This window comes from Psammomys obesus, unplaced genomic scaffold, assembly GCF_907164565.1.
Source record: "Psammomys obesus unplaced genomic scaffold, mPsaObe1.curated_primary_1811, whole genome shotgun sequence".
Taxonomy (NCBI): Eukaryota; Metazoa; Chordata; class Mammalia; order Rodentia; family Muridae; genus Psammomys; species Psammomys obesus.
In genome coordinates this window covers 2,840,730-2,866,190 of record NW_026586589.1, presented here as the reverse complement: position 1 = coordinate 2,866,190, position 25,461 = coordinate 2,840,730, and positions in this window count along the sequence as shown.

Here is a 25,461-nt window from a genome sequence, read left to right as displayed (position 1 = left end):
TGCACCACACAGGATTAAAGCTGGGGCGGCGGTGTCTAGATCTTGAGGGATGTAGGAAGTTAGGATACCTTCACTCTTAAGCAAAGTCAATAGTCTTGCTTGGGAGAGAACATATCCAGGAGAGGTGTGAGGCCATCCCCGATGATATGCACTCAAGCCTCATGCCTGATTCATGGCTAGTTTAACATTCTTATTGAAACGTATTTGTGTATAAAAGAAATAATTGTCTCTGTGTCAGCAATCTTCACTGTAAGTGTTAACTGCACTGGAATTATTGATTCTCAGCTGGCAAAATGCTTCAGTCAGACTTGGGACAAGGGTCTCCTTTATCTTCTCAGGTTCCCATAACTTCCCTCCTTCCTCAGTTTGGAACTGAACTAGTTAGAAACAGCATGTAAATAACAGCATTCCTGTGGCCAGAAAGGAAACAAACTGGCTGTTTAGGGTGGGTATGCTCTTTCTGATCGGAAAGACAGAGAGAAATGTGCCCTCTAGACGCTCGTTGTGGATAAGTCCTCAGCCCCATTATGGGGTTGGGACAGTGTTGGGTTTCATTGATTTTTTTTTAAGTCTTATGGGATAGGGATGTCAAAATACAATTTAATAGAAGCAGGTCCCTGAAGTCCAAAACGGTGTAGTCTCTTCCTTCCTGAGCAGAGTGGCTTGTCAAGACAGTGCTTAGAGACCTGGAGGAATGGATGATGTTGAAGCCTTCAGACACATATATTCAGCTCTTGGTAAGGACTGTGTGGCTGTGAAATGGAGGTCAAGTGTCCAGGCAGCTCTTCTGTGAAACTCTATAAAGGCAGAATGGGGTATTTTGACAGTCCTCTATGTTGGGGCCGGCCTTGGTGGCTACTGATGGATACTGAAATGTGTGCTTAGCAAAGGTCCAGGCCTGCATACAGGGTGACCCCGCCTGCCTCTTGAAGTGAGCCTACTGAGTACCTACGAGTAGGATCAAATAAGTAGGTCTTATTCTCCGTCTTTGCTTTGGGCTTCTATTATTTTTACTGGTGCTCATTACATGTCCAGTTCAGCTATGCACTATTTCAAGCAACCAGTACGTTGATTTTGAAACATGTAGATGTGCTGTCTCTACCATTAAGTCAGTTTTCATTCTGTAACAGATTATCTCAAAGCCTGCCTTCTGAAAGTAGCAACCATCAACTTGGCTTACAGTTTAAAGTTTGCAGGGTCACGCCGGGCAGTTTCCCTGGTCTCTGCTGTGCTCAGTAATGTGTTCACAGTCGTCTACCATATAGGCCTGGTCACAGTGGTCCTTTGAGTGCATCGGTTGGGATGGTTGATTCCCATGGGACTTGCTCATTATGCGTCTAGCCCAAGCTTGTTCACGTGGTGTCTAGGTAGGGATGGCATAGAGAAGCAAAGGGTCTTTGTCTCAGCTGGGAACTGACGCATCATCATTTCTATCATATTCTTTCAATTAACTTTTGAATTGTAATTTTAATTTTGAGGTAGTATAGATTTATGGGCATGGATTGGGGATAGTAGAAGGAACTGGTTGGTGTTTTCTTTACCCATGAAAACACTTCACAGTGTGTCAGGGTCAGGACTCTGATATGCATCCAACTGAAACAAAGTTGTTTACACCACAAAGAGCCACCATCATCATATAGCTGCACTCACTTCTTACCGGCCCTCCTTCCATCCTTAAGCTCTGGCACCTGCTCTCTGTTCTCTACTTATAGATTTTGTTATTTTTATACTGTTATATAGTTGTAATCGTACAGTATATATTTTTAGAGTTAAGTTTTTCACTGAGCATAAAACTCCATAGAAACTCACCTCTGTTATCTGTATCAGAAGTTCAGTCCCTTATTGATATCGATTCCGTGGTACAGGCCTGCCTTCTTTATGGGTTGTTGTGACAAAAATTCCATAAAATAGGTAGCTTGTACATAAGATAAATATTTCACAGTCGGAAGTGAAGAACTCTAAAATCGATGTAGATTTGGTGTTGATAAAAGTCTGATTTCTGGCTATTAGGAGGGAGATACTTCTGCCTGTTACGTGATAGAAAGGACTGGCTAGCACTCTGGGGGGTTTGTTCAGCAAGTACACAAGCCACTGGCTTTTGCACATGGCTTCAGCACCTCCTCAAAGCCCCAGCTCCTAAGCCTATCGTCCTGATGGGGTGGGCACACACATTTACACTGTGGTAGGGCTATATCACAGCTTGAGAAATCATGGACTCACCCTAGGGCAGCAGGATTCCTGCCAGTTTTTAGCTGTTATGACTGAAACCACTAGAATCATTTGCATGCATATTTTTATGTAAACATGTTTTCTTTTCTCTGGGACAAGCGCCAGGGAATTGAATGGCTGGGTTGGGTGGTAGTTACATGTGTAGGTTTTTTTTTTTTTATTTGAAATTGCTAAGCTATTTTTCAGACCACATGTATTATTTTTTATTGGTACTAAGGATACAGGGGTGACTTGACTTCTCTTTATCCTCCCCAACATTTGGCAGTGCCAACCTTTTCTGTTTTTAAATTTTGGCTATTCTGATATGTGGGTGGTGAATCTCACTATGTCTTCAGTCTGTGTTTCTTAGCGGCTAAGAATGTTGGTCATTTTTATTGGTTTATAGTCGTCTAAATATCCCACTGGTGGAATGTTTCTTTGCCTTATTTTCTAACTGAAGGTGTTTATTCTATTCACTCTATTATTATTATTTATTTATTGTTATTCTTGTATGTGCATTTGTGTATGGGGGTATTCACACGTGTGTGCACCTGTTTGTAGAGGCTAGAAGTCAACCTTGAGGAGTTATCCTTGTTTGTTTGTTTGTTTTTGAGTCAGGGTCTTACTATGTATCTCTGACTGTCCTGGAACTCACTATGTAGACCAGGCTGGCTTCAAACTTAAAGGAGATGTACCTGCTTCTGCCTCCCCAGTGCTCACATGAAGGTGTGTGCTACCATGCCTGGCTTGTCTGGTTTTCGAGGCAATGGCTATCTTTGCCTGGGAATTTTCTGAAGAGGTTAGGCTGCCTGACCAGCGTGGCCAGGGATTTTCCTGTCTCTCTGAGCTAGGACTGTGAATGTGCACCACGACACCTGGCTATGTAGATGGATGCTGAGGCTAGGCCTCATGTCCTCATGCTGTTATTAGGTACTCTTTAATTTTGATCTGACAGCACTGTTACATATTCTATAGATTAGTCCTCTGTCACACACACACACACACACACACACACACACACACACACACACACACACCTAACTTATCATGTCTACCTATTTTGGACTGGGCTATAGAGCCCCAAATATTTCTTCTATTTTTCTAAACATTTTCAATTTTATGCTTTAACCCTGTTTTTCACATGAGCTATTTTTTTCATCTAAGTGACAGTAATTTTCACAATGAGAGTTGGGTTGAGTTTCACTTTTTCTTTTGTGCTTATGTATATTCAGCTGCTGCGTAATCATTAGTCAAAGGGCTGTGTTTTGCCTATTGAATTGCTCTTATACTTCCAAAACAATCAGGTGAGCCAAGGGTTTGTGGGCTTATTCTTGCTTCTTGTCTGGCCAATGATCTTTGCCATCTGCTCCCTACCATCACACTGTCTTGACTGTAGTACTAAACCTTGAACTTGGCCTGCTGATGCATTAAGCAGCTTCTCATTACTGTTGTGAGTTACCTAAGGAGACTATTCTCGATCAAGGAACACTCACAATTTTGCAGATTCAGGGCCATATGGCACCTACATGAGCTCAGCTCTGTCGAGGGCCCTCTGGGCTGTATCAGATCACTGCAGATGGCAATGGTAGAGCATGTGATCTCATCTCAAACAGAAAGACAGTGATTTAGAGGCAGGCTCAGATTTTTATAACAACAAAATCACCCCAGGGCAGGATAGTGCCCCCAGTGACCCAAGGGCCCCATACTAGTCCCTGCTACTTAAAGGTCCACACCCTTTCAACACTGCCCTCTTTGGTACCTCACCTCTAGCTCATCAGCTGTGGAGGGAAAGACAGATTAGCACTAATACATGCCAGTTTGTTCCTTTTCATAAATAATCTTAGCTATTCTATGCATGTTACTATGTGTTTCAGAACAATCTTAGCTATGTCTGCAGATCTGCAGATAATATTGCTAAGATTTATAGACACTGAATAAAACTTGTATATATATGTGTATATATATGTATATATACATATTTATATAATTTTTGAGGATTTTCTTTCTCTTCATAGTCTGCCTTTTTATCCTGGTCACATGGTCTTTCATGGATAAAATGGACATCTCTTGTATCTTTAATATTGTAATTCAACACAATTCTCCCCATTTGCTTAGGTCTTCCTTGATTTCCTTTATCATGGATTTTTAACTTTTGCATACAAGTCCTGTTTGGTCCCCCATCTTTCAATCATCAAAGTAAATTCACGAGGGGAACAAAAGCCTATTGCACACATCACATTGGTTTTTCCTTGTGGGTGTCTTGGGTCGCATCTCTTATTATTTCATTTCTATTTAGAGAAATTTCTTTAGCCACTCTTCTTGGGTAGATATTCTAAGAAAAATCTCTTAGTTTTTCTTCATCTGGGAACGTTTTGCTTTCAGCTTCATTCTGGAAGGTTATTATCACTGGACAGAGATGGTTTTCAGCACTTGAAAAAGATACCATCTTCTTCTGTCTTCTACCGTTTCTGATGAGAAATTCACTGTTGCACAGTCTTCCCCCATCTGTCTGGGAGCTGTCATTTCTTTCTTGCTTTCAGGGTATTTTTCTTTGTCAGAAAAGTTTCCTATGATGTGGAATTAATTAAAAATGTATCTGGTTTAGGGTTTATTCATCTTGTGTGTTTTCTAAAGTATGTTTTAAAAAATCAGTAATTAGGGCTGGAGAGATGGCTCAGAGGTTAAAAGCACTGGTTGTTCTTCCAGAGTTCAATTCCCAGCAACCACATGGTGGCTCGTAACCATCTATAATGAGATCTGGTGTCCTTTTCTGGTGTGCAGGGTACATGCAGACAGAACATTTTATATATAGAAAATAAACAAATCTTAAAAGAAAAAAAATCAGTGATTATTTCTCTGACTACGCTTCAGCTCTGCTATCTTTTGCTTCCCAAGTCTCATCTCCCATCAATGTTAGATATTTTCCACTATGGTTCTCCAAGTCCCCAAGGCTCTTCTTTCTTATAATATTATCTATTCATTTTAAAATTTTTGTCTGGCTTATTTTATCTTCAAATTGGGAAGTTTCAATGTTCACATCATTCAGTGGACTTTTCTATTCTTCTCTTGATTTCATCTGGTGAGTTTTACATATTTAGTTACTGTACTTGGTTTTAAAGTTTCTTTTATGGCTTACATTTGTTTTCTCATGCTTTCTGTTTGCTCATTTGTTACACATTCTAATTGTTCATGGGATCATATTTTGGAGGTTGTTTAAAAATTCTTGCCACATTTCTGTGACACCTCTGCATATCTGCATATTATTAGTATCTATTGATTGTTTCTTCTGTTTAGTCTGAGATCTCCCTACCCCCAGTATTACAAATGACTTTTGGAAAAAAAATGAAACATTTTGGCTAATACAAGATTCCCAGTTTTACTTAGTTCTCAGTTTAAGCTGGCTTCCTTTGGCACTCTGCCTCAAGAGAAAGTAGGGGTTCAAGTGTTGGTTTCACAGCTAGACCATTGGCATCTGAGTTACAAAAGGATGTCCCACATTCTTTTGATGAACTCAAGTTGCAAGGCTAACCTGAATTGAGAGAGTGAACAAATGGCTCTACCTCTGTGTAGAGTTTTGAAGTCATATTGAAAAACAACATGGACAGAGGGAGGGAAATAATTATGTTCACTTGCTTTAGTGGCTGGCTCTCAGTAGAAAATGTTGGGGAGCAGCTCCCCAAAGGCTGGATTTGGTTGGGCAGTCGTTATTATGGAGTTATTTTGCTCATTGTTCCCAGGGCTAGCTTTCTGGAACTCTTATTAGTACATACAATACCAGGCTATCAGGGAATGCTTGTCTTAGTGTTCAGTTGCTGTGACCACAGCACCTCATATAAAAGAAAGCTTTTGACTGGACCTTGCTTACAGTTCAGAGGTTTAGTCCATTTTCATCATAGCAGGGAGCATGGCAGCACAGGCAGACATGGTGTTGGAGATGTAGTTATGAGTTCTACCTCCAGATCTGCAGACAGCAGGAAGAGATAACAAGCCACTAAGCCTAGCTTGGGCTTTTGAAGCCTCATAGCCTACCTTCTGTGACACACTCCTTCAGCGAGGCCACACCTACTCTAACAAGGCCACACCTTCTAATCCTTTCAAATAGTGCTTCTCCCTGGTGACTAAGCATTCAAATGAGCCTTTGAGGGGCATTCTTATCCAAACCACCACAATGCTTGTCTTTGTTTTCCTCTTTGTAGCTGATAAACACATGATTTTTTTAAATGAAGGCAGATTTGAATTACTGAAATACAATCTCAGGAGAAAAGTAACTATCATATATGAGACTTAATTTTTCCACTTAGAATTGTAATCAGATCTGTCAAGAAACTTTTAAAAAGATTGATTGATTGGTGTATTTGTATGTGTCTGTATTTATGTGTGTATGTGTGTAGGTATACATGCTCATGCGTGCATGGAGGCTGGGAGTCCCTTGAAACTAGAGTTAGAGGAGTTTGTGGGATGCCTGGCTTGTCTCCTGAGTGCTAGGATCTAAACCCTTGTCCTCATCATTGTGCGACAAGTGCTTTTAATCACTGAACCGTATCTCCAGCCCTGTCAGGACTTTCTGTTAACCTCATTTCTCACCTTGATGTTAGGGCCTGGATCTGCATGCATCATTACTGATCTCATGTAGCTCATGTGTGATTGGTATCTACAGTGGAAAGAGCAATAAAAAAATTGAAGACAATTATGTTCTACCATCAGGGTTCTCTCTCTCTCTCTCTCTCTCTCTCTCTCTCTGAGGCAGAGTTTCTCTATGTAACCTTGGTTATCTTGTAACTTACTCTACAGACCAGGCTGTCCTCAAACTCATAGAGATCTGCCTGCCTCTGCCTCCCAATTTCTGGGATTAAAGGCGTGAGTTACCACTGCCCTGCCTATACCAGGGTTCTCTGTAAGTTTGTGTTACCCAAATTTTGGATAAGTATAATAGAGTATGTAAAAATAATCAATAGCAAAATAAATAATGCAACTGTTATATTACATATAGGAAATTGACCTGCAAAGATGGGAAGGCTCATATCTGGAAGTATGATGAAAGTGAAAAAAAATTGATGAAAATTATAATTGTCTAATCAGAGCTGTTTTAAATGGTTTTAGAAGTATAGTGTATTCATTTTTCCCCCCACAGGGTCTTACTAGGTATCCCAGTGACTTAGTTATGTTTATTGTTGTTAGATGAAAAACTGTGACTGAAAGAAACTTGGGGAAGAAAGCATTTATTTGGGAGCTTGCTTACAGTTTCAGAGCATGAGCCCATGAGCATCATGGTGGTGAATATGGTGGCAGACAGACTTGTATGGTGCTGAAGCAACAGTTGAGAACTACATCCTGTTTTGCAGGCAGCAGACACGGAACCACTGGGCTTGGTGTGATCTTTTGAAATATCACAAAGATTACCTCCAGGGACACACCTCCCCTAACAATGCCACATCTGCTTCAACAAAACCACACTTCCCAATCCATCCCAAATAGTTTCACTAACATGGGACCAAGCATTCAAAGATATGAGCCGATGAGGTACATTTTGATCCCAACTACCACCTTTAGACTGGCTTGGGATTTGACATTCTCTTGCTGAATTGCCTGAGTGCTGGAATCATAGCTGTATGCCTCCATGCCTGGCTTTAAAATAAACTGTATTTTTCTGTATCTCTGACATAGTGATGACCATGTGCTCATTGACCAGGGAAGGGTGAAGAGCCCCTTGGCCTTGATGGTTTTTTTCCTGGTGCAGGTTTGAGTCCTCCACTACAGAAGAAGGAGAACTGTTCACTGCAATACCTGCTCCATCCGTGCTATGTAACCACCTTCCATATTTTCCCGTTTTATGTCTCCAGGAGAGCCTTGCCTTGCACACATTCTTAATGTATATCCTTCAGGTTAATTCCGAGATGTGGAATTACTAATTCAAAGTATATGATGAACTTTGTCTTTTGAAATATCAAATTAAATCGAGAAAGTTATTCATTCCTTTCATCCATTTCTTTGAACAGTCACTATTATGCAACATTATCATTAAAAATAAAAAAGACTCTGATTTGGTAGGTAAAACAATGTTCCCTTAATATGTCCTTACTATATCCATAAGCATTTTAATCTAGGAATTCATCACACACACCCCTCCCCCCTCTCTTTCTCTTTCTCTCACACATATATAAATTAGCATCTTTCTCATAGAGTTTTTGTCTTTTGTTTCCCTTCCCTCATTTTTATATTATTATTATTATTATTATTATTATTATTATTTTGAGACAGGATCTTGTGAGTTAGCTCACGATAGCCTCTAACTTTGGATCTTTCCTCCTCAGTTTCATGAATGCTGGAATTACAGGTATATAATCCTAAACCTGGCTTCTGGGATTTTTTTTTTTTTTTTTATGTTTTAAATGTCTACACATAGAGCTTTCTAGAAAACCAACAGACATTTAAGCTTATATAAATTTATTTACATTTATGTAAATTCTGCCTTCTTTCCTCCTGACTTTTTCCGGGGAGCTCAGACTTTTGTGGGTCATTGATGCCGACATGGCTTTACTTCTGGTTCAGCCTGAGTATCTAGTTCTTTTTGAACCCTCCACCCAACTTGAGCTGTCACATAGTGTCAGGGTTGGTGAACCTTCTCTTTGTGTTCATGCTCTTTTGGACGAGAGTCCTGGGAAACCCTTTACGTCCTATAGTAGTCATGAACCAAGCCTGCTCTGGGCTGAGCTCTCTCATACTGTTTGGCATTAGGAGGAGATTAGAAGTGGCCTCCACAGGTGGTGAACAGAGCAATAACTGGGAAAACAAGCAAGATCAATATCTAATCCTGGGCAGCCAGTCAACCTTTTCAGAGCCTCATCGGTATTGATTTCTTTGGGTGACACTTTCCTTTCTTGGGTAATCAGTCCCTTTGCTCAGCAGGTGAACAAACTAGCGCTACTTACTCCTGCTTTTGTTGGAACAACGGCAGCTGCTTAACTCTGAGTTGCTGGAGAGAAGAGACGAGCCCAAGAGACTTCCTTTGGACCAAATCCTCCATGCAGTGGCCTGGGTGACATGGGTATTTATCTAGCTTCATCTTTCTTATGGGTTGAAAGCTCACAAGGCCAGGGCACGCAAGGAGATGTGACTTAGCAAGCTGGGGAAAAAGGCCAGCAAGTTCAGAGAGAGAATAACCTAAAACGTTCACCATGGCTTCCATGAAATAAGCATTACTACCTTCATTTCATAGATTGAAGAGTGGGGTTCAGGGAATCTAAGTTACTTACTCAAAAACACATGACTGGCTTCACCAGGAACTGAATTTAGATTTGGAAGAGACCAATAATTCTGACTGGAAAAATGTAACTCCCCATAGCCAGAAACACCATGGTGAGTCTATTTGTATTATTTAGTGTCTTTGTTACTGTAATAAAGTGTCGTGACCAAAATCAACTTGGGAGAGATCGGGTTTATTTCAGCATACAACTCTCAGGTCAGACTCCATCACTGAGGGAAGTCAGGATAGGAAGTCAAGGCAGGAACCAGCAGGCAGGAACTGAAGCACAAGCCTCGGGGAAGCACTGCTTACTGGCTGGTTCCTCAAGGCTGGCTTAACATGTTTTCTTATACATCCAGGATCTCCTGTCCAGGGGTGGTACCCAGCACAGGAGGCTGGGCTCTCCATATTAATCACGAAGGAAGAAAATGGCCTATAGACATGCCTACATGGAATCTGATGGAAGCACTTTTCTCACTTGAGGTTCCTCTTCCTAAGTGACTCTAGCTTATGTCAAGTTGATATAAAACCAACCAACACACTCTTCATACTTTGATGTTGACAGGAATGCAGAGCTGTAAAAATCTTAGAAGACATGCTGTCCAGTGTCAAAAGGGCTGTGGCCTGAAGGAGAGGTGTCATTCTCCATCCGGTGGAAGCCTGGAATGGTCCTCAGGATATGGCTATTGTCTGATATTCCCCTGCATTGCTGCTGCTGGGAGTGGCACTGGGGCTGCTGGATTCCACCAGGGTAAATGCCATGCTGGATGCCCAGGCTTCCGAACAAGAAGAGATCAAAGGTTCCTGGTCTCCCAGGAATGGCTAGAGAGCTTTAGGGAGAGGCCCATATGTCAGGTAAGGCTCCTGGTCTTACCAGTGGAGGTGTAAATGAGTTTTCCACCTGCGTGTTACAGGTAGCTCTTTTAAATGAAATTGCTCGTATCAGATGGCAGTGGAAATTTGGGAGTTCCAAAAGCTGATTATGATACCAAAGTATTACAGTCCTTTGGCTTATCTGCTGTATTATCAGCAAAGGTTTGGGCAAAAGCCCATGCCTCATCAGTGTGCAGCCTAGACACAGGCCTAGAAAGGCCCAGGCCTAGTGGGCCAGAGGACAGGTCCAGCAAGGCCCAGGCCCAATGGCATGAGGGCAGGTCCAATGAGATGCAGGACACAGGTCAATGGCTGCTGAGGCAGTTCTGAACACTGGCTGGCCCCAGGCAGTCCAGAAGTTCTCAGTAGTCAGGAGGTGAATCTCCAGGGAGGAGGGGAGCCCTTCCTCCCCAAGGATAAATGATGAATCTCGGGTGGCCATGACAGAAAGCTGATGGTATTATAAAGCAGGTAGCAGGCAGTTCATGTGAAATCAGGGATCTATAAACCTTGGGCAGTGGGAGAGGTTTTGAGGGTGAGTGTGTTTGATTCACTGGGTTCAGGGGTCAGGGATACTTGATTTCCATGTAGTGGTACAGTACCTCATTGACATGTAGTAAGAAGGAGAACACAGGGTAGGGGAAGAATTAAGCCAAGACACCAAGGCATCTTATTAGCATAGGGTGTGTATCTCCAGGAATCCCAGCTTTTCTTATTGGGAAAGGCTCATGCCTGTGAGCTTTCTTTAAGGGCTATGTGATGCTCCTTACAAAATCTGGGGTTACCAGATCAGGTTACCAGATCTGGGGTTATCAGATCAGCATGAGGCTCTTCAGAAATGTCAAACTTCAACCTCATTTAGCAGAGTTCCACAGAGAAGACTCTCGAACTACCTGCCTGAGAGATGAGCCTCTGGATACAGCCGTGGAGGATTATCCTGGTTATGTTACTTGAACCAGGAAGATCTGTCCCCTGCTGCATGGCACCATTCCCCAGGTAGGAGGATCCTAGACTGTCAAAGATGGAAAAAGGGACCTGAGTGGCGTGCATTCAACCATTGCTCTCTCCTTCCTTATTGTGGATTAGGAGTGATCAGCTGCCTCAAACTCCCCTGCTGTGACTTCGTTTGAGTTGATGGACTGTAACCTTGAACTGTGACCTGAAATGAACCCTTTCCCCTTAAGTTGCTTTGGTCATCATATTTTACCAAAGAAACAGAAGAAAAATGATCACATGGTGCTGAGGCAAAGGAAAGTCTGTGGAATGAACCTCCTCCTCATGGCTTTGTTTGACAGGCATCTTCCGAAGAGCTCTCAGGCTCCTCTATGCTTCCATTGTACCCGCTTTTCACCTTGACTGTGATAGTCAGTGTTCTATATGGTTTTAGGTATTGAACAGAGCCCATTAGGGCCTTACACACTGGCACTTGGATCTTATCACCCTCTCATCCTATGCTAAAGGAGCAGCATCCTCAAAAGCAGAGTTACACAAAAATATGTCTGCGCTTATGTGTGTTGCCTGACTTCCAACTGCCTTAGACTTCCTCTGGCCATCAGATATAATTCTGTTGATGGAGCACAGCAGACCAGAAGTACCAGAGAATTAACACCCTCAATGTAGCTCTCAACAAACATTTTATGGGGGTCGGTGTACCAAGAACCCCAGCTCCCCATTCCTCAGGTAGAATATCATTGTGTGCACTATACTGATTTCCAGAACTCACTGTATGATTAAGATCCAGCTTCCCACAGTGATAACTGCCTGGTAACACACCCTAAATCAGATGCCTTCTTTGTCCTGCCTTACTTCCCCACTTCCCCACTGGAGTTTTCTGAGATTGCCTCTCAAAGAAACTCCTTGCCCTTGAATCTTCTCAGCATTTATTGCTGGAGAAACAAAAATGAAAATCTTGTGGATGGGTAATAGTGGGTAGGAGGTGGGAATCACATTATAATAAACATATTTATAGTCTAAGGCACTGGCTGTGGCATACAGAGCACGTGTGGAGTGTGAGGGTTTTGCAGAGTTGACGGCATAGTTTGTATTTTAATTCAGTTAGCAATAAAATGTGTGCGCATTGGGCTGTTTTCTCCTGGTATCATCAAGAAAGCTCAAACCCATCCAAAGAGGAGAAACGAGGCAGAACAGGAATCAACATTAACTTTGGAGTCTGGCTGTCCCTTATAACCATGAGTTCCACGGGGGCAATGATCATATTTTCTTCCCCACGATAACTCATGAACTTGCAAAAGACCTTGCTTCAGAGCAGGCGGCCACGGTGCAGAATTGACTTGTAAATTCAAGTATTCTCTTTATGAATTTCAATTTTCACCACTGCATTTAACAAGAACAACCGCCCCAATCACCACAACAATTTATAGGCAATTTCCTATGGGTCAGGCACTGTATAGTTGAACCCTCCGTACATTTTCTCATTTGAAACTTCCAACTAGTAAGGTGGTTCCATGGTACGGGAGTTATCGTTGGCAGCTGTTAGTGATACACTGCCTTGTTTCCTCAAGGCTCTTCTGAGGTCATCTGCAGCTTTGAGTCCCATTGCTGTGATAGCTCTTCACCTCAGACGTGCCTTTCTCTCTTCTCTGCCTGATGGCTTTCTCTGATGCTAGAGGAGCCTACTCTTTTGCTCATAGATGGGACTTGATGCAGAAATAGTTAACACCACTAGGTAGCTGTTAGCTGGTAGAGAACAGAGTAAGCAGAACCTGCCCCTTTCTGCCTGCCCACACGAAGCATCAGAGGCAGGATTGATAGTATTTCCAGAGCACTGACTGTGGGAGTGGGCACCCTCTCGTGTGCTTTATTGGTTCTCCTTCTCTTACTGTCTGATTTTCTTTGTTTCTTTGCCTGCTGCAGAGGTTTGCCCACTTCCAAGTTCTTATCTCAGGGTCTGTTCCGAGGAAGCAAACTAAGACAAGCATCATTTTATAACTAATAAAACTGACAATATTCAGAGGTCAAGTGACCTGACTATGGTAGTTCAGCTAATAACCGACGGACCCAAGATTTGAATCTACATTATTCAGGTCTGTTGTAGACAAAAAGAAAAACAAAAGGTATATACGTTTACAAAGGAGGAACCTTCATTTATTCACAAGCAGCTACTATGTGCTGGGCTTTCTTTTAGGTCTTAGAAGTGGATAGCATTGCCCAGGTCACATGCATTTTAGAGTCTTATGGGGGTATAAGCTTGAAACTATTTATAGGGACTAATATTTAGAAGCTACAAAGAGACATCATTTGAAATATTTCCACTCAATAACCTAAAAGCACCAAGAAAAAGTCAATGGTGTGATTATTAATCACTCATACAAGAACAATAACTTGGTAATTATATTTTCATACATTCATTAAGGATTTAAATCTGATTTTTATACACAATGGAATTATAATAAGGCAATGTTAGCAAGTTCATTTTGTATTCAGTGTCTCAAGTTATTAACTGACATTTCGTAGTTTGGTAATTGATCTGTGTGATTTCAAATAGTTGGCAAAATCTTCAATAGAGGAAAGGGGGGAGGGCCTGGAAGCCCTGGGTCCACACCTTCAGTGTGCACTTCTGTGGCTCGTGGCTACAAGTTTAGGCCGCTGTAAGCTTTCACACATGCTACACTTTGTCCAGGCAAATCTGTGTACCCTCCCTTCCTATGAGGTAGTGTTGGGGAGGGATCTTACTAGTCTTTGACATGGCTCCTTTTGGCTTTCATGTGGGTACCAGTCACTTTCCCTCTTGCCATCTTAGCTCATGATGCTGTTCATCTGTGGTGGTTCCCAAAGAGTGCTGACACCACATATAAGCTCTGCCTGTTGGTGACCACTGATATGCTCTTGATGCTTGAACCTGGGGATCAGTGTCTAGACTGCTGCCACTTTGTCCTGTAGCTGACAGAGCAGCTGAGAAGTCGTTCCTTCCATATCCCCATGTCTCCAAGAAATCTTGGCAGTCTCCTCCTGAGTGGGATGTTTCCAAGGGGCATGGGGGGACACCTGCCAGCATTTAATTGAAGAGTGAATTCCACATATAGCCTTTTAATAAAATGGGGCTATTAGAAGGCTCCCATAAAGACAGTAGCAGAAGGTCTTTAGCTCCACCCGCATCCCTTTGGCTCTTCCCGTTTTTATGCTTGTTGGCCTAACTTTTCATTGCATTTCTTTCCTGGGAGCTTCCTATTTGCTGTTTCAACCTGGCAGCTATAACTGCCAAGAAATGAAAGTTTCTGAGAGCAGCCTTCGGCCAATGACGAGAGGGGATGGTTGTATAAACATCCCAGAACCCCCTCACCCATTGCATGTGATGGCTGCATTCTTAGAGCACCCCTATTTTTTGAGTTCCTATTGCTCATGGCTGTTTCCTATTGTTTCATGTGTTGTCATGCTCCTTTATGGCTTCTTTCACTTCTCTGCCTCACAGTTTGCTTGAAGTTGTTTTCCAACAGAATAATTACACTCAGATATCTGTCCCAGATTTCGCTTCTGTGGGACCCCAAACTAAGACCCGGATTGTTGTCAAGATTAAATAACGCATGTATAGTTGTTAACATGACATCACTCAACAGGTTTTTGTTGCATTAGTAAATGGATATACTCAATTTCTTTAAGTCTAAGTGCCATCCGTTATTTTATTTCCTCTTCAGTTCTACTTTGTGGTTCCTAAATTCAACTTTTCTATTCATCTCAATCCATTAAGTACAGCTAATAATTTAGAATCTACTTGTTGCTTGTTTTTTGATGTTAGATTTTTAAAATCTATGGATTTCAAAAGGTAGTGTTTTCTGATTTTTCTATTCTAGAAATACACATTAAATATGGCATGAGGCCCAATTAGCACATAGCACATATGGTCCAGTAAAGTAGCTTAGGTTTCCACTAACACAATGGCTTTGAACAGCTCATGGAGAGTGAGTGAGTCTTGGCTCTCATTTGTCCAGGTGCCTATGGGCCATGTCTTAATTGTGATGTCCTTTAGGAAATGACTAAAATGCCATTTAACTTACTTGAATCACAGATTGGGCACTGCACAAGATAACTCTGGATGGAAGATATACGGCAGAGGGTATAATAAAAAAAAATCAGACAGCCTTTAAAAATTGAGTAGGTCCATGGAAAATCTGAGTTTATAGCCTCTCTTAAAAAATTGAAAGATCTAATACTAGATTCTAGATTTGAGTTGACACCTTGGAAACAATTGGCAAGTATGAAATAGCCGCTGCTCCTTGTCATGGGACGTCTGGGTATAAGCTTTTTGTCCTATTACGGTCTTAGGCACCCTCTGTTCTTGTTCATCTCATTTGTTTAAATCACATCACCTGTCTTCCTATTCATTTTAGATGGCGACTGTGGCTTTTCAGAGATGGAAGGAAAAACAGGAAGCTCTTCCAACTTTGTATTCTTCCCCCATCTCTCACTTTCCTTTTCTCTGTATTGGGAGCCTGAGACACACACATCAACATACAAAACACGCCTGCTTACTCAGGCTAGAAAGTCATAGATCTTAGAAGAGGATTGCAATGAACAAATTGACAATGCTTTAGCACCCATATAGTAAGACACGATATAATTATGTTCTTCACAGCTTAGTTAGAGGATTAATTCATGGTGCATTGAAGGCAATTAAGGCTATGTGATAAACATTTGTCATTTTGCTCTGTAACTGGATGTATAACCAGACAATGGAAGATAATGCAGTGGATTGTTTTGAGTCCTTTAGAAAGTGTGTATGTGTGTGTGTGTGTGTGTGTGTGTGTGTGTATGTGTCTGTGTCTATGTGTGATTTTTGTTGTTGTTGACTTGGCGCAATTTAGAACCACCATGGAAAGAAATCTTTGAGCCTGTCTGTAAGGTAGATTAGGTTAACTGAGGTGGTAAAAGCTTCCCTTAATGTGGTGGTGCCATTCCATGGTCAAGGGTAGCTGACTGAATGAAAAGGAGAGAGCAAGCTGAATACAAGCATTCATCACTCTCTGCTCCCGGACTAAGAATGCAATGTGAGCAGATCCCTCCTGCTGTCGCCACCCGACCCTTCCTTGCCTTGATGGACTATATCCTTTGGAACTGTAAGCCACAATAAACCCTTTCTTTTTAAAGTGGTATTTACCAGGTATTTTTGTAGCAGCAATGATATAAGCAGCTAACTGACACAGGATATGGCACCAACAGCCCTTGTTCTCTGCCCAGGAATAGTCTGTTTTAAACACATGGCTTATAATAATGCATTCGACACGAGTCTTTCTTAACTTTAACCCCAGGGTATCTCCAATTCTCCTTGGCTCCTTGAAAAAAAGTCAGTATGAAAGTCTGTTTGACAGCCCCACTGTTCACAAACTGAACGAGAGAAGTCACTGCGTGTAACTGTTGGGAGATTACACATTCCTATTCTTTGTCTAGAAAGACTTGGTACGATTGCCTTCAAGAAGCTGCAAACTGAGTAATGCATGTAGGTTTGGTCTAGTCAGGAATGTTGAACACTTGTTATCTGTCTTACACTTCCCACATTCACAGGAATCAATACAGCATCAAATACCCTACTTTGTAACGTTAAATTCACTCAGATTAGTGTGAAATTCTTTAACATCAGATGGTCTCAGTAAAACTATATTCCCTTATTTCAGCTTTACTCTCTCTAAACTAAGAGAGAGTCCTAAAATATATGGTACTGATGGTCTTCGGGAGCAGTAATTCTTAGGCAATGCCACTTTTGTTCCCAGTGAAACTCGGCAGATCCTCACACAGGTTAGGTAAGCTGTGCCTCTTTCTCACTCAATTTTATATTCCATGGCGATTTGGCTCCCAAATCATGAGCACACTGTCAGATTTAGTGACCTCATTTCTCATCCATGACAGCTTTAATGATGCTCAAATATATCACTCACTTTCCCCCCCATCCCCAAATATACCAACAGTATATATCATTTTTCACCCAATTTGACTTATAGGCTATTTAAAAAAAATCATTCTCATTCTTTCCAGACAAGGTTGATAGTCCAACTGGAACTTACACTCACATAAATTCAATAATTACCAAATTAGTGGAGAAATTAATTCCCAACTTGGTCTTTTTCTATTTTAATGTTGGCCAGTTTTCTGTGACTTTTGTAAAGGGTAAAACATATTTTAGACCCAATTTAACTTTCAATTTATCAGCATACTGTTCAAAGGAAATGGATGTAATTTCTAAGTTCAAATTAATTCCTAATACACTGGAGTGTGGATTTAAACAGTAGACAAACACAGCACTAATAAAAACAACAATTTCCCCTCAGCTGTATGCTGGCTCTTCAGCTTTGGGAAGGGAAGCACAGATGTTGCTATTGTTTGTTTTCACGCCTGGTTTAGCTTTCACAGGAAAGAGGGCATGAAAAGAGGCCCCAAAGCTCTGTGAACATTTCCTAAGAAATTTTTCTCCTGCTTTTTCCAAAGTCTCCCTTTGAACCAGACTCCTGAATCTCCAGTTTTCTTTCCTTGATGGGAAACTGGTGAGCTCGTTCATATTCCTTGTGAAGGTACCAAGTAATACCTAAAAACATGCAGAGGACTGATTGACCCTCCCAAACCAATACCCATGCTCTTTTCTAATGTCAGCTCTTTCTACTCCCATCTTTCTCTCTCCCCACAGAAAATCAGGATAAAAAATTTAATATGTAAATTTCTGACAGATACCAAAATCTCATAGCTATCCTAGCATGTTTCATTTGATGTTGCTAATTCTTAGCAAGTTGAAAATAACCTCTATATGATGAGTGAATGATAGGTTTACTCAGAAGAAAGTGTAAACCTAGTTTTCATGCCACATGTGTATAGCATATTTGAGAGTGTCATATATTTTAATCCCCTTCCCAACTCCATGTGCCCCTTTTGGGCTCTTAGTTACAATGCAGTATTTGTAAAGACATGGTAAGTATGGCATGACTCAGAGCCAATCAGAGCTCTTCTGTGTGACTGATAGATAGATGCTTTCACTACGGATGTAGATGAGGTCAAGGTTGCTATTAGCTACCACAAAGTAGGGGCTTATCTGAGAATAATGAGACCTTGATGACTTGATCCCAGAATCATAAATTGCATGAGCCAACACAATCCATTGTTTTAACTTTAACCACTTTAGCTGGTATGGCTTTAGCTGGCTTCCTGTTCTTTCCAGTTAAGAGTGCCCTGATGCATATGTAGAGTGTGTCATATGTCTCAAAAATATCCAGCCATAAAACACTTCCACACATCAACACAGCTACACAGACGATCTGCTTTTGTGAGAAGCTCCTGGCTAACACGAATAAGATGCTAAATTAAAGAGACATTTCACTTGCATATTCGATCCACAGCACTATAGTAGAATATCACAGAATAGGTACCACTGGGAGGTCCTAGGAAGATGGGCCACAAATGGAGTACATTGTGGCTTGACTTGGAGACATCCCCTGTAGGCTGATATGGACCACCAGATGATGATGCTGTTCTTGGAGGTACTACAAACTTTAGGAAGTCAAGCTGGGTGTTGTAGGTGTGTCCCAGGGGTTGTATCTTCTCATGGATCCTTTCTATACTGCCTTCTGCTTTGTGTCTGCCATAGGAAAACAGCTATTGCTATGTGTTCCAGCTGCCATGCTATTTTGCCTCAATTAAGCCAAGAGCCATGAACCAAACTGAACTCTCTGGAGCTGAGAGTAAAAATAAATCTCTTCTTATTGACAGGTCTGACCAATACCAGGTAAAAATAAGAAGTTTCCCAAGATAGAAATATTCAGAACATGGAGCTCTATGTAAGAGTTAGTTTTCCTTGGTATAGAAACTAAAAATTGGAGGCTAGAGACATATTTCCACATGCATTCAGGGAGTTCTGACTACTGATGGGGAAGGTTGGCCAAGGCAAGCCCAGCATAGAATTAGAGGAAGGCAGTGAACAGCACACAGCACTATGGAAGAGGAAAGGGGAATCACCAAAATTATGAGAAATTTAAGTATAGGGAGGGCTAATGTATTATGATTTAAAAAAATATTTAGTTTGTGTAGAAAAAAAGAGTTATTCTTTCTGATTTAATTAATGCAGAAAACAGCAGTTTTCTTTAACCAGTTAGTTACACAATGATTGACACAGAGAGGCTATGATTTATTATTAAACTGTAGGCATTATGCTGGACAGATTCTGAGCTATTTTAATGCTAGTACCTCTAAAACCCACACAGAAGCCAGTCCCTTGCCAATCTGACGACTCCTGGGTGGCTTCTGCTTTATCAGCCTGTCATCATGGCCACATCCACATGTTCATCGTCTGTCCTACCGTCTTATGGCAACTTTCTCTTGAGCTTCCTCTCCTCCTGCTACCTCTTCTCCTCTTCTTCCCTCTTCTGTTTCTCCTTTGTCTCTGGACCACAAGCCTCGGTGTCTAAAATTCCACCTCCTTCTCTTCTACCCAGTCATAGGCTTCAGCATCTTTATTTAGCCAATCAGGGCTAACTGGGGAACATTCCTTATCATCACATGGTTACAGGAAGTAGTTCAACATTCACAACAATGTTCATGGCAAGGTGGTAACCATATCTCAAGGCTCTGAAGTCAGCATTTGAATACACTGTTGGACTTTCCTCTAGCAAGTTTGATATGGAAGGAGTGGTGAGTGCCTCATTCAGCAGGCACTCAGTTATAAGGGAACTTTGTGGCCTCTGGAGAACTTGTGGCCAACTCCAGGCCAATGACTTCTCGATTACAAATCCAGCTCCTATCTCTCTTCTCAGTTCCAGATTCCACTGGTTGTTCATCTCTGTAGGAATGTCTTATCATCATAGATATTACTTGTCTAAAACTCAGCTCAGAGTTTCCTGCTTCTTGGCTAAAGCAGTAATTGCTCCATCCAACTATCCATTCATCTATTCACCTGTTATCCATCCATCTCCAAACATCCCCAGAACTATTAGCCTGTGCTAGGGCCTAGGCCACTTGCAAGGATACTTGGGTCTGTGCTATGAAAAAGAGTGTAAACACATCATTGTGATACAGTTTGCTGAGTGCAGTAATACAGGCTTGTACAAAGTGTCAAGGGAAGGCATATTGGCTGTGAAGATTAAATGAGATTACATTTGTGAAGTGCTTTGTCAGCTATTCAAATACTACTCCTTATAATTTTTGTACCAACTCCGGGAGAAAGGCTGAGATTATTATTATTATTATTATTTTTTATAGTACATGAAATTCTTTAAGTATTTCACTACAGGTGAGAAAATAGAGACTCACAAACCAAGAGTTTCTTTACTGACAGTGCTCCATATTTTGCTGTTTCACTGCTGTTTTTATTTCTGAAACTAAACTTTCCTTTCACATAGCTGTATACAGTGTATCATGCTATGTGCATTATAACCTGAGCTCTTTTTCTGTTCTCCTTAAGTTAAATTACCAAGATTTTTTCATGTCTTCTTATCTGTACTTTTCCATCTTGGGTCATACTGTGGGCAAGAGGAGACGGGGAGGTTGCCATGGTAACAGTTAACACATCTTTGGCTCAACTCCGGTCTGAACCCCACCTTCCTGGTTAATCATGAGTTAGTAGGACCTGTTTGTTTCTCTTTTTGATGGTGGCATAGAGCTGAACCTTGGAAGCATGTCCCTGTCCTCTGAGTCTGAAAAGCCTGTGTCTGCTGAGGAAGACCTACCATTCTGTCTTGATCTCTGTCACTGCAGGGAAGAAGAAAGTGCAGATGAATCCACCTGAGTCACGTTGGTGGACCACTTCTTGCTCACAGTGGATGTCTGGATTTCTCTATCACTCAAGTTGTTAAAAAGTTTTTTCTCCGGTGCCATTTTGACAAAAGACTGCAAGAGAACAAGGACTAAATTAGGAAGACCCCTTAAAGGATTATTTTTTTAATCCAGTGGGACAGACAGGCTTGGGTAGGGATGGTGGCTATTTAGTTAGTAAGATGTGGCCAGACTCAGGATATATTTTTTAAAGCAAGGTGACATGATTTTCTGATGGATTGGAATCAGATATAGAAGATGATGCCAAGGTTTTTATTTTATTTTTGTTAATTCAATATGCAATTATTTTTAGTTTTCTCATAAAGTATGATGTAAAAAGTGGCCAATTTATTTTCTGAACTTCAGTTACCTTTTTAATGGGTCTGATAATAAAATTTGTAAGTCTACAAATCAAGTATTGAAGCCAAAGTCCTTAATACAGTGCCCAGTGCATACAACTGTTTTTAATAGCTTTAAATACCATTGAGACAGATGAATCAGGATTTTTTTTTCATATGTCTTTTTTTATATTAGTTTCAGTTTATTTACTTTGTATCCCAGTTGTAGCCCCGTCCGTCATTCCCTCCCAATCTCACCCTCCCTCCCTCATCTCCTCCCTGCCCCTCTCTAAGTCCACTGATGGAGGAGGTCCTCCTCCCCTTCTATCTGATCCTAGCTTATCAGATCTCTTCAGGACTGGCTGCAATGTCCTCCTAGCAAGTCTGCTCCTCCCTCAGAGGAGGGAGAGGTCAAAGAGCCAGTCTTTGAGTTCATGTCAGAGACAGTTCCTGTTCCCCTAACTAGGGGACCCACTTGGATATTGATCTGGGCTACATCCAAGCAGGGGTTCTGGGTTCTATCTATGCATGGTCCTTGGTTGGAGAAACAATCTCAGAAAAGACCCCTGTGCCCAAATATATTTGGTCCTTGTGGAGCTCCTGTCTTCTCCAGGTCATACTAACTACCCCTTCTTTCATAAGATTCCCTGCACTCTGCCCAAGGTTTGGTTATGAGTCTCAGCATCTGCTTTGATACAGTGCTGGGTAGAGTCTTTCAGGGGCCCTCTGTGGTAAGCTCCTGTCCTGTTAATTGTTTTCTCCTACTTCCAATGCGCATAAATAACTTATTGTATGCAAAGCACACAGAATAGTACCTAACATACTTAAATAAGGGTGACATCTAGTTATTATCATTATTGTTGTTATTATTTAATTCATCATTAGATTGCATAATCTATGAAAAATGATTCAGTTTCCCTGAGTCTCAGTTCCTCATCTCTTTAGCTAAAAGGGTTAAAATAGTTAGTGGGACAGTGAATGAGATACAGTGTCACATGCCTGAGGCTTTGAAGATGTCCATAACAATTTCCCTGTTGTGGGACAGGTGTATTATTTCATTAATTAATTAATTAATTAATTAATTAATTTCACGCATATAGGTGCTTGGCCTTCATGTATGTCTGTGTATCACATATTTGAAATTCCTGAGGAAGCTGGAAGAAGGTGTCTGATCCTTTGGAACTGGAGTTACAGACAGTTGTGAACCATCATGTGGGTACTGGGAATCAAACCCAAGTCGTCTGGGAAAAGCAGCTAGCACTCTTAAAACACTAAGTATTTCACTTGAAAAGCCACTTATGGGAATACTGTGAGGAATATCTGTGTACATGCTGGTTTTTATACATGTCAGATTATTCTTCTTTACCTTGGAATATTAAGGTTAGTGTTAGAGAATATAATCTATAAAAATTTTCATTTTTTTTTCATTTGTCAATGGATATTTATCCTCCTTTTGTAGAGATTAAGGGAGCCTTCAGCCTACTTAGCTAAATCAAGACCAGAGCCCAGAGTGTAATGTATTTTGTTGACTCTTTTTCTTGTTTCCTATTTCCCCTGTATGTAATGAGACAATTCACAAGGCCATATGCCATAGTATATTGCCTTCCAAAAGATATTACCTTTTAAAAAGCATCCTGTGTTCATTATTTTGTAGTTCCTGTAGGTCAGGAATCGGGGAACAGCTCTGCTGAATGTATCTCTACAGACTCTAAGGTTTGCAGGACCTTGAGGCTTGCTTAGGGCTAGAGATTCCACTCTTAGGCCCAGTCACAGGTTTGTTCAGTTGTCTCTAGTCACTATCCCCATGGGCTTCTCCACTGACTGCCTCTGTCTCCTCATAATATGGTAGCCGGCTTTCATGAGGACAAGTGAAAGGGCAAGGAGGGGTGGGGATTGGGGACAGAAGACACATGTCTTTAACTCAGTCTCAGAAGTTGACATACCATTATTTTTGATCTACGCTATTGGTCATGCAGCCTATCACTGGTAAATGTGGGACTCTAACTACCAGGAGTGGGGGCACTATTATTGGCTGCCATCTTGGAGGCTGGCTCCCACAAGAATGGACTGTGGAATCATAGCTATACATTCTTTGCATCTTTCTTTATCTCCATATTCCCTTGAAATTTGTACCTTACTTTAATTTTTTTTTGTCATAATCAGACATGTATGTCTCTCTTACTCAGGTCCTGGGAACATTGAAAGCTGACACTCACTGCTAGTATGGGCCTCCCTTAGCTAAGGCCACTAAAGCCTCTTTTTGCCTTAACATTGAGAATGTAGTAAAGAGAATAGTGCCCTGGATCTGCTCACGACTGGAGTCACCATTAGAAAAAGGTCCAACATCAGTAGCAAAGTGTGATTGGGAAGACAGTTCCAGGCTTGGTGTGAACTCTTTTGATCTCTGAAATCTTTTAATTCCCAAATTTTGGGAGTGGTTTTATTACCTGTGATTATCCGTGTTAGAGGTTATCTGAAACACCTGCTCTGCCATCTTAGTCATTTCACCATCAGGCAGGGTTCCCAAGCTTTCTCTGACCATCAATTTTGATGGGATTTTCTTCTACCCTTTTACAAGCTCCCTAAGAATTTTCTCTTAAATTCTAATGTTTTCTGAAGGAGCTGCAAAAGCAAGAGGCACTATCATAGGTTCTTCGTTCCTTTTTCATCTTCAATATCCAGTCACTCTAAACTTCTTAAATATTGGGAAAAGTACACCTTGTTTGTTAATCTGTTCTAATCAGTTCTCTGTGGATATATAACAAATTGCCTTCAAATTGAGTATCTAAAAGGGCTGGAGGAATGGCTCAGTGAGTAAAACGCTTGTTGAACAAGCATCAGGATATAAAATTCCCAGCACTCTGTCACCACAGGCCTAGTGACATGCATCTGTAACCCCAGTGCTGGTGTTGTGGAGACAGGTAGATCTGGAAGGTTGCTTGGTAGCCAGTCTAACTGAAATAGTGAGCTTCAATGAGAGACCCTGTCTCAAAAAATAATATGAGGCGTGAGCAAAGAAGATATCCAATGTTTATTTCTGGCCTTCATGTGTATATATATATATATATATATATATATATATATATATATATATATATATATAGGCAAGTGCAACTGAGGACATACATGTGTACACTGCAACATACACACACACACACACACACACACACACACACACACTTACTATCCTAAAACAAATACATTAGCTCAGTTTTTGTAGGAGAGGGATACTGAAGCTAAGTCCCCTGACTCAGTGCCTCTCAACATTGTTCCATCAAGGAATCAACTTGGATTATAGTCATCTCAGGAGCTTACAAGAGAAGAACCTCTCCCAAGGTTTCAACCACTTGGTGTGGTAGTTGGTAGGTGTCCAAGTTAGCTTCAGTTGTCAACTTGACACAGCTCAGGGTTATCGAGGGATCCTCCATTGGGATATTGCCTAGATCAGATTAGCATGTGGCCATGTCTGTGAGCATTTTCTTGATGCTAATTGATGCAGGAGGGCCCAGTCCACTGTGGGCGGCACCATCCCTAGGCAGGTGCGCCTGGGCTACCTAGGGAGCCGGCCAAGCAGTGTTTTTCTTTGTTTTCTGCTTTAAGCTTCTTTCTTCCTCAAGTTGATTTTGGTCATGTTTATCACAGCAACAGAGAGGTAATTTATAAAGTAGAATTTACTTCCTTGCAGAGCATTGGCTGGAGGCCTCTCTCTGTTCTTTGTCACATGGGCCTCTCTCCATGGGCTGCTGATACCACAGCACCTGCCTTCTATCAGTACAGGTGTGGGAAGCCTGGGAAGACAGAGGGAAAAAAAAGGGAGGTGGAGGGTCTTTAGGTAACCTGACTGTGGAAGTGGCATGGCAGCAAACACATGAGCAGCAGGCATCAGGAGCAATGTGGAAGCTGCCTGATGCATTGTCACAACAGTGACTGTGGCCTTTGCGCTTCTGATGACTGTGCTCCATCCTGCATTTTTCTGCTCTTCCTTCCTCTCCAATCTTCTGCTCTTTCCTTGATTCATTGGCCCTTTTCACCTGGCCAGTTGCAATAGCCTCTCAGGTT